Consider the following 9,637-nt stretch of genomic DNA (forward strand, 5'->3'; position numbering starts at 1 on the left):
CTCATAAATAAAACCGAATTGGTCAGAGATTGGTCTGACAAACAGAACAGGCCTCCTCTCTCTTTATTCAAAAAGGGAGACACTGATAATAGTATCAATAATACAATATAGAGAATTATTTTTGCTTTTTTGCTACTTTTATTTTGTCCTTTTCATACTTTTTAACTTCTTTTCAAACTACCAATCATAAAATTATTTACAATTTGAACTGTCCTAGGAATCCGTCACAGCAACTGATATGGAGAGAACCCTCCCACTTCCCACAACTCCTCGGCTGATACTCCATGGTATGTATAACATTTTCTTATTCTTTTTATGTTTAGATGAGCCACCAAAGTGTTTCCTGTAATTCAATAACTAATAGTCCCAACTCTGACATGCACTCTTGTTTTTCAGGCGGGACATAGGGATCAACCCTGAGCGGGGCACAAAGGCTGTACGGGGCAAAGGGAAGGTCAAAAAGAGCTCTGGCAGACCTCCGGTCTCAAATCTCCTAAAAAGAGTAATGGACTTCGAGTGGGACTTCATGTAGTCAGTGATACACACACGCAGACACAGACATACACACACATACACACACACGCAGACACACACATGCAGACACACACAGCGATACCTAATACAGTGCATAGCTGTATGTATGTTCAATTTCAATAAAGACAGACATGGTTTGAAAAGACACTTTGAAGTTTGATTATTTGTCTTGACATTTTAAGTTGCAGTTTCAAAGGCTGTTTATTTATCACATTAAAACATGTTGTTTATAACATGGCATGCAAGGGGTGATTTATCAAATCAATAGGTTTAGAAAAATAAATATATTGTCAATTTTGTTAGAAGGAAATTGATTAACAGCAAAGTGTAGTATTTTGCTACAATTAACAGTAACAATCTGCAAATATACCTATATTATAAAAAGTGTAAATATACGTTAAGAAGCTGCTAAACTTTTCAACAGTATTTTCCTGTAAAGGTTTAAAATAACAGCCATTTGCAGTATTTATAAAAACATTAGCAAACTGTGAATTTCAGCAACAGCAATATACCGTGAATTTTACAGTAACTTCCTGGCAACCCTACTGCCAGTTGTTTACCGTTTTTTAACAAGGGGAATTTCTAAGAGTGACATATGCTTTGTGTTCTTCTCACTGACTCTACAGTCATGAAATGAAAACACAGTAATCCATGTTGTAGTAGATAAAAGACACTGGATTTGATTTTCAAATGAATATCTCTATGTATGCAAATAAATCTAAATCCAAAAAAAGTTATTTCTCTTTACCAGCAGAGAAAATGTATTCAGTATGTCTGAGAAATGAGATTTGTCAAAAGAAGAGATTTGGCTTCTTGCTGCTCTGCCTGCAGACGGTTTCTGATCAGCTTTGCCAAAATTCAATTAACAGCAACAAGAAGAATCAGGGTGCCATGGAGCGTAACAGTCAGCCTGTCTCATACTTACTACACTAAAAAACAAAATGAGTGTTGTGATTGGACAGGATAACTTCAAACACACTTTACAGTGAGATTAAGTTAACGTTCGTGACTCTGAATTCATGCCTCATACTGCTACACCCCACCAACCCAACAGGGTTATGTAAGATGAACGAGTTGAAAGTGGAATCTGAAAGTCATGAGGCACAAACAGTGGATAATTAACGCTAATGCTCCGAGGACCTGGCATGCCTTCCATGATTAAGGCTGAAGCTAATGATTCAAATGTGGCAATGCTGGAGAGGAAAATAATGCATCTGACTGCCTTCCCCTTCAAAACAACACCTGTGCTCCTGCTCAGTGCCTCAGTTAATCAGGGTTCATTAATGTTAACTCAATAATCCCTGAGTGACAGTGTTTCCAGAGTGTCTGCAGAGGAGCTTCAGAAAACTTCAGATGACAAAATAATCCAGTTATACTGAACTTCTAGTTATCCTGCTGATGTTGTACCGATGCATAAACTAACATCTGGGGGCCCTATCTCACTCCCTTCCCCCCAACCCCCTCATCACTTACTTTAACTCTCCCTGGCACATTAAAGTCACTAACCATAGACCTTTCTGGAGTCCCTGAGCTCCCTTGTCTCGTAGGTTCCTCTGAGCTGCCGTAGACGTCCTCCTGCTGTGGACGTTCCAGACTCCATGTTATGGTCCTGATTTTTTTGTTATTTGCCCTAACCCTCTCTCTCTCTGCCTGCAGGTTGCATGGGTAGGGGCGGGGCCGGTCTCCTCAGGAGTGAGGCTCATCAGGCACACCTGTCCCTGATTTTCTCATCAGCACTGGCTTCTTAAGCTGCCACCAAACACTCCTCCAGTGCCAGATTATTTTCCTCTAGCCGCATGCTCCATGTCCCGTTGTAGCCTTGCTCCTGAGGAGATTCAAGCCAAGTTTTCTCTGAACTTATCTTGAGTGTTTTCCAGAGGATTGATTCCTAGTTTTTTGTTTGTGAGTTTTTTGATAGAACCTTTTCCCCCTTTTTGGGTGATTTTGTGTTACTCCTAGTTTTGTACTTTTTCTCAGCTGTTTTTACCCGCAAGGCGCTTTAGTTGAACCTTGGTTTTTTGCTTAATACATTTTTTTTTTCCTCTGTACTCTGCATTTGGGTCCTGGTCCTTTGCTCAAGCCGTAACACTCCAGCTGATATGAACGTGCTGGACTCCAGCGGCAACAGCTACTCATCTCGTCACTCTCTCTCTCTCTCTCTCTCTCTCTCTCTCTCTCTCTCTCTCTCTCTCTCTCTCTCTCTCTCTCTCTCTCTCTCTCTCTCTCTCTCTCTCTCTCTCTCTCTCTCTCTCTCTCTCTCTCTCTCTCTCTCTCTCTCTCTCTCTCTCTCTCTCTCTCTCTCTCATATTCATATATATATATTCTCCTCTTTCCAGACACAACTCGGTCTCAGCAGATGTGTGTCTAACATGAGTCTGGTTCTGCTCGAGGTTTCTGCCTGTTAAAGGAAGTTTGTCCTCTCCACTGTAACTAGCTAAATACTGTGTGGTGCAATGCTCATGGTGGATTAAGGTGGGGTCAGACTGAGTCTTATCCTGTCTTGGTGTTGGGTCTCTGTTCATAATTTGACATAGAGTGGTCTAGACCTGCTCTGTTTGTAAAAGCGTCTTGAGATAATGTTTGTTGTGATTTGGCGCTATACAAATAAAGGTTGATTGATTGATTGAACTATCTCTGGGTAACTCCAGCTCTAAAGATATTCAAACATGACGATTCACCGGCAGATGATTGCGTTTAAAGGACTGACTAGTATTCTAAGCAGATTTATTAACGCTGTCAAACAACATGACACATCAGAGATGCTGTAATGTTCTGGGAAAGTTTAAACTCCTTGAGCTGTCGTTACGATTGATTTCAACTCACTGAAGTTATCAAGACTTTAAATAATGACAGGTGGATCTTTTAAAATGTCTTGCAGCAGGTCATAAAGATGATATTAAACTGCTGATCTAACATGTGCACAGAAACACATTACTAAACAAAAGAGGTACAAAGATACTGACAAGCAGAGACTCTGAAATGATGCAGTGAGAAGGATCTGCGTTCCTTTTTTAGACTGAGAAGTTGCTGCTCCTGTCAGTAATGTTACACTGCATGAGTGGTCCAGGAGGCAGACACCCTCTCTACTTTTAAGAGTAGGCTTCAAACTTTCCTTTTTTGATATACTTATGGTTAGAGCTGGATCAGGTTTGGACCAAGACTTTGGACTGCTGCATTAAACACACTGCAAAAACTGAAATCTAAGTAAGATTGAATATCTCAGATAAAGGTGAAATGTTCTTATTTTTTGCCTGATAAGATAGTTTTTCTCACTAAGCAGTTTTTATGTTCGAGTGAGTCATGAGTCAGATTGTATGAACTATATTGAGTAATACATGGTTGAAACTATTAACTGTTCCAAAGCTGTTTCATCAACACTCACAAGTATAAAACTGCTTTTTCAAAGTCATCAATTCTTATTTCAAGCATGAAATAAGAAATCATGACCTCGACACAATTGTATCTCTTCACACAATTAAAACAAATGACAGCCAAATGTAATCCACTGTTTTATTTTCAATGAAACAATAGAAAATATGTACTACTGTATATTAGTACAGTTGGCACAGTACTGTAAACTGACACTTCATATTTAAACATTTAACATTTCAAACAGTTTCAAACAGAAGTAATTATAAACTGCAGTTCATCCAGAACTGCGCAGCCAGGGTCCTGATGAGAGTGCGTAAACACGACCACATTACACCCATCCTACATTCACTCCACTGGCTCCCTGTCTCATACAGAATCGAATTCAAAATCTCTCTACTCACACATCAGTGCATCCATGGACACGCCCCCACATATCTGAAGGAACTGCTACACCCACAAACCACCACAAGAACCCTCCGTTCCACCAGCACCAACCGCCTCCATTGCCCCCGCACCAGACTCAGCACTATGGAAGACCGGGCTTTTTCATCCGCTGCCTCGCAATTGTGGAATGCTCTCCCTGACCACCTGAGAGCACCACAGACTATTGACTCTTTTAAAAAGGGACTAAAAACGTTCCTATTTCAGAGGGCTTTTTCCTAGTTTTTATTTTCCTGTTTTTTTCCATAGTTTTATCTGACCTTCCACAGTGCTTTTAACAAATGCTTTTAACAAGTGCCTGCATTTTACTGTTTGTTTTTAACCCTGTTTTTATTCTTACTGCCCTTTTATTATGCCCTGTAGCACTTTGAGATTTGCTCCAAATGTAAAGTGCGTGATAAATAAAATTCATTATTATTATTATTAATTACATTCAGATAAGTTCTTCCAAATTGCAAGGCAGAAAATGATCCTACATGATGAGAAATATATTCTTAACTTTTGTCTTTCCATCAAGAAAAGTCAATTAGGTTTTAGTATAACTGTGCTGGTTTCAAGAAATGTAATGCCTAGTGCGAGTCATTATGTCAAGATTATGGTACTTGAGTGCGGACTTCGCCTGATGGTTAAGTTGCACGCCCATGAAGCGGCTGGCCCAGGTTTGAATCCAGCCTGTGGCCTCATTCCCCCACTCTCTCCCACTGTCCTGCACCATCCACTGTCCTGTCTTCTACAAATTAAAAGTGTAGAAGCCCCCAAAAAGTAATTAAAATAAATGAAAAAGATCATTGCATTAGCATTTACTTAATCTAAGAATATTTTTCAACATATTGAGAAAAGAAGTCTCATATTTTTTTATTTCTATCAAGAACAATGCACTTGTTACCAGTGAAAATACACTCATTTTAAGGTATTTCTAGGTTCATTGAGGTTAGATATTTTTACCTGTTTTGGAAAGTCTTGACAAAAGAAATTTTCTTGTTCTGTTGGCAGATCATTTTGCTTAGTTTCAGTAATATACCCCCAATTTTTTGTATATTTTTCTTGTTTTTAAGGCTGCCTTTTTGCAGTGCAGTATGTTGCTTCACCAGAGAGGAGGTCGAGGTGAAACACTGCAGCATTTTGGGCAGGACTGTTGCAGGAAAGTTACTTCAGTGAGATAGTTGCTATTTCTTTTATATTTTACACAACTGATGTGAATTATGTCATAGTTACAATTTCATTTAAAGAGTATAGGGTCTATTGTGAGATTGCTTCTATGAGCAGATCACTAAGAGGTCCTTTTCACAGCCAGCCAGGTACCTTAATGTGCACATTGCCCTCCTCTTAATAAAAACATAATGCAGTTGGAATTATGTCGTGCTAAGAACATGTTGGTGTTAGAAGAATAATTGTGTAAAAGCATGATTTCTAAGGGCTGAGAAAAGAACCTTAGAACTGCACCTTTAGTTGATGTTAAATTGGCTCAAAATTGTACCTTTTACTATCAGCGGCTGCTTTAAAACACCATTACAGGTCATTATGTGCTCGTACAGGCAAAGCTGTGAAATTGTATTGCTTCTATGTCCCTTTTAGAGTGCATAATTCCTTGAAATTGCTCTATTTACACATATGAACATCAGCCAAAGTGGACCAGGAGGATGCTGCATGGTCATCTTTATATGCTTGTTGGAATAATTGATGTTATATGCAAATCTGTATGCAAAAGAGAAAGATTCATAATAGATTTGAATGGTTTCTTCCTTCCTTGTGTTAAAATAAGGACCTAGTAGTCAGTTTTCTTCTGGATTATATTAACACATTTTTCCAGCAGTAGGACCTCTATTGTACTTGTACCTGTTTACTTCACTGTCTGAACCCATTTTTCTCCCTGTATCAACAGACTAAACTAAACCGTATGATTTGGCTTCTGGAGTTATTACCAATTCTCCTCAGGTCTGTCACCATCAGAGTTAATCTGATTGTTCAGGGGCAGTGTGACACCTGAACGATTATAGAAGGCACAGGCGCTCCACCCTTCAGGACACCTTTGTTCTGTGGAGCCGACACACCATGTTCTCACTAAGTTTGGGAGCCAGATAATTGAAGAAAAAGTGGACAAGCATTGGGGAGTAGACTTGTTGCACAGGCACCAATTTGATCTTATCTTACACTCTCTAATGGGTGCATTCTCTCTGTATGCCACAATGTGTGGAGATGCCCAACTTGGAAAATGGATGCTGACGTGTCTGAAGTATCTGACTGAGGAAAAGTCCATCTAGCCAAAGTCAGAGCTCCCTATCTCTGCTCGCTCCATCGGCAGAATTCTCTATCATAAGGGGACAGATAGCAATTCAGGTTTTCACATAATGACCCAGGTTTCTATCTTTGTCTTGACATGCAATTGTATTACAAGGTCAGGTGATCATGTTTCCTACAGCTTTAGAAAGTAATGTGGGCGGTGCTGTAAAGCTGGGGTTCTGTGGGTCAGGACCCCCTGGGGGATCGCAGAAACAAATGGGGGGTCGTGAGATGTCTTCCAGAATGTTTTTTTTTTTTAAAGTAATCTAAAAATAGTAAATTTTACCCATTATAGTAAAAAATATCAACAAAAATAGTAACTAATCTTGAAATAAAACCTTGAAAATAGAAAATGTAATGAGTTTTCTGCCTTTCTTTGTTTCCAGATGACTCCTAAGTTTAGGGTTAGTGAACAGTTAATTATCAAAAGCATCAGTAGCAGCAGGTTAATTCATAACAGCACAGGAAACACAGACACATGCTCATGTAGGTAGGATCATGTTCTGCAGACCAGCTAAATTAAGCCAAATTAAATCACTTTGAGGGACAGTGGGGGTCGCAAGTCTTTGGCATCTATATTTTGTCGGTCCCAGGCTGAAAAGTTTGGGAACCCCTGCTGTAAAGAGTCTTCCGTTTTCAAATTGAGTTCCAGTTTTAAAACTCACCTAACGTGATGTTTTGTACCTGAACAGAAACATATTTAATGTTTTGTTGTTTATAGAGGATGAGATGACATGGAAGATGATGCTTTAGCTCAATCTTGTCAATAATTTCTTCCCAACTCTGCATCTGTACTGTGTTTAAGCATTTTGCAGCTCGTTAATTCATACAAATAATCACAGCCTTTTGGACATTGTGGTGTAGTGATGGGAATTCCAGCTCTTTTTAAAGAGCCGGTTCTTTTGGATCGGCTCACTACAAAGAGTCGACTCTTTTGGCTCCCAAGTGGCTCCTCAGATTTTTTCTTGTTTGAATTAATGTATTACCTAAAATAATGTTAAATTATATGTAAAATGAGTAAATAATGTAAAAAAGAACATACATTATATCAAATGTGTATTATTTATGAGGCTTTATTTATATATTCAACACAGAGCAGAGTGCTACAAAAATGTATTATAAAGTACAAAAACAAGACCCATCACAATTAGACAAAAAGGTCCAATCTCTGATTGTATGTATATTATTTATAAACTTTTAAACACTTCATTAACAGCAGGTTACATTGACTGTCTTTATTCTTCACTTCTTGCACTGATGGATAAACAGTTCTAATGTCCATGACCTGGATGACTGAGATCCTTCACAGACACTTCTAATGTGCCTTTGCAGGTTTTTTGTGGACCCTGATTGATGACACTTTCACCTTACAGAGTCTACACTCTGCCTTTTAATAGTCTATGCTGTTTCAATGTGTCCACAGTTTGCTGTGTTTCCTGCAGTCACTCGTTTTCTCACCTTTCCAGTGCGTTCTCTCTGTTGCGCACGTTCTCCCTCTCGTCTCCCTTCTGTTGGTGTTCTCACTGTGATGTGTGTCTGTAACCCCTCCCCTCCGCGTTATGCTCAATGTAGACACATGAGGCTTTAACAGAAAAAGAAGAGAAAAATTAAAAAAACGGCTCCCAGTCAGGAGCCGGCTCCCGTCGTTCACTTCAAAGAGCCGGCTCTTAGAGGCGGATCGTTCGCGACCGACACATCACTATTGTGGTGGTTGTGTGTCACTGATGTTGTTAACCTTTCCTCAAACTGCTGCAGGGAACTTAAATCTTGGTACGGTGACCTTGAGGTCAACTGCACAAACATTTCATAATGTACAAAAGGCCGTCATATCGGAGCTGGATGTCTGTTGCATACAGAGCCAGAGTGTGACCGTCTGCTCCTCGCGCGCTCCACGGTCTTACGCGGGCACGCGCTGGATACCTGACGCGAGTGCAGCGAACGTGAATGTGGATGGTTGTGTGAACACAGACTGATTGACTGCTCGGTTGACAGACAAAGTTGCGTGCGTCTATGGGAAAGTAGTTAATAGTATAAGTAAGAATAGTGAAGTTAATTGTTAGTTATTTGGTTAGCTTGATGCACATGGCTCAAGTGAAAGTCTGAACGTTATCCATAAAGTTTAACAAGTAGATATAGATAATAGATAGTGTACATTTATGAAAGATATTATTATACATATTGTAAAGTTGAATATCAATACCTGCTATTATTTGTTATCTGAAGTGTGTTATTTTGTTCTTTACAGAACCACGCTTAAGTGAGTCCCATGTTCTGAACTGTTGCAATTCCGAATAAATCCTTGAAAGAGAGAAGTTTCAGCATCCGTGTTTTAACAGACACCCCTGGAGCGAAGTGTATGAAGTAATTCGGACCTTATACAGTCCTACAAACCCTACATAACACATAACAAACAAAAACCTTTCAACGAAAAACAAAAGCATGTCACCTGCCTGTGACTGGACAGGAGCAGAGTCTCTTACTGATTGTTTCCTGCAGTACAGAGGACTCTGCAGTTCAAGACTGCTTTTCTAATGCAGTAGTTTTCTGCACAAATAAGGACATACTACAAACACCTTCTGTACATCTCACTGATTTAAAGATCTCTTCTCCCAGTGTGAGGCTGTCTTTAGTGGAAATATGAATTATTCAAGATTATTTATATTATTTTCACCCTGAACATGAGTCCAAACATTTAAAAGATGTCATGTGGTTTGCTCCAATTAAAAGGGTTCATATTTAATAGAAAAAGACATAAAATGAATTCAATTAAAATATAATTATAGAGCATGCAGTTGTTTAAAATAAAGATGATATAGAATATAGAATAATAAAGAATAGTGATAAAACTGTAGAGGATCTGTACATGAGAAAATGATGGAAATGTTGAGAAGCAAGTATTGCATGCGGGTTGTATTGTACTTGTGATGTGTGTGTTTTATTTATTTATTCAAAAGTCTTTGGCCCTGTGGGAGAAGCTGCTCCTCAGTCTGCCTGTGTGTGTGTGTGTGTG

General features: G+C 39.2%; 2 long non-coding RNA genes across 2 annotated transcripts; both read left to right on the top strand.

Moving 5' to 3' along the window:
• Positions 1–217: 217 nt before the first annotated feature.
• On the top strand, positions 218–681 carry LOC117827663. The gene is made up of 2 exons (XR_004634257.1): positions 218–287; positions 397–681. It is a non-coding gene; the product is annotated as an uncharacterized LOC117827663 (long non-coding RNA).
• A 7,873-nt stretch (positions 682–8,554) lies between these two features.
• On the top strand, positions 8,555–8,934 carry LOC117827662. Its single transcript, XR_004634256.1, has 2 exons — positions 8,555–8,645; positions 8,873–8,934. It is a non-coding gene; the product is annotated as an uncharacterized LOC117827662 (long non-coding RNA).
• Positions 8,935–9,637: the final 703 nt, after the last annotated feature.

Source organism: Notolabrus celidotus, chromosome 16 (genome assembly GCF_009762535.1).
Source record: "Notolabrus celidotus isolate fNotCel1 chromosome 16, fNotCel1.pri, whole genome shotgun sequence".
Classification (NCBI taxonomy): Eukaryota; Metazoa; Chordata; class Actinopteri; order Labriformes; family Labridae; genus Notolabrus; species Notolabrus celidotus.